We start from the raw sequence: 756 nt of genomic DNA, 5'->3' as shown, positions 1-756 counted from the left end.
TGAGCCCAGGAGCTGGAGGTTGCTGTGAGCTGTGATGTCACAGCACTCTATCCAGGGCGACAGCTTGAGGCTCTATCTCAAAAAAAAAAAGAAAAAAGAAAAAAGAAATAGAGCAGGTTCGATCCCGGATCACTGCAATGAAGTTCGATAAAATGAGTCCCATGCATTTTGGTTTCCTAGTACATATATAAGTTATGTTTGCACTATACATAGTTGGTGCACTATGTAGTCTAGTTTATGTGCAATAGCAGTATGTCTTTTAAAAATGCACATACCTTAATTTAAAAATACAGTTACCTGCTCATGCCTGTAATCCTAGCACTCTGGGAGGCTGAGGTGGGTGGATTGCTTGAACCCAGGAGTTCGAGACCAGCCTGAGCAAAAGTAAGACCCCAATCTCTAGTAAAAATAGAAAAACCAGCCAAGTGCTGTGGTGGATCTCCGTAGTCTCAGCTACTTGGGGCAGGGGAGAGGAGGAGGGGTGGTTGGAGCAAGAGGGTTGCTCAAGCCCAAGAGTTTGAGGTTGCTGTGAGCTATGATGACACCATGATGGTCTACCCAAGGTGACAGAATGAGACTCTCTCTCAAAATAAAATAAAATAAAATACAGATACTTTGTTGCTAAGAACTGCTAATGATCATCTGAGCCTCAGTGAGTGGTAATCTTTTTCCTGATAGAGGGTCTTGCCTCAATATCCATGGCTGCTAATTGACCAAGGTGGTTGTTACTAAAGATTGAGGTGGCTGTGGCAATTT

This window comes from Otolemur garnettii, unplaced genomic scaffold, assembly GCF_000181295.1.
Source record: "Otolemur garnettii isolate 467f Iridium unplaced genomic scaffold, OtoGar3 scaffold00104, whole genome shotgun sequence".
In the NCBI taxonomy this organism is placed as follows: Eukaryota; Metazoa; Chordata; class Mammalia; order Primates; family Galagidae; genus Otolemur; species Otolemur garnettii.
Note: the sequence above shows the minus strand (reverse complement) of the source record.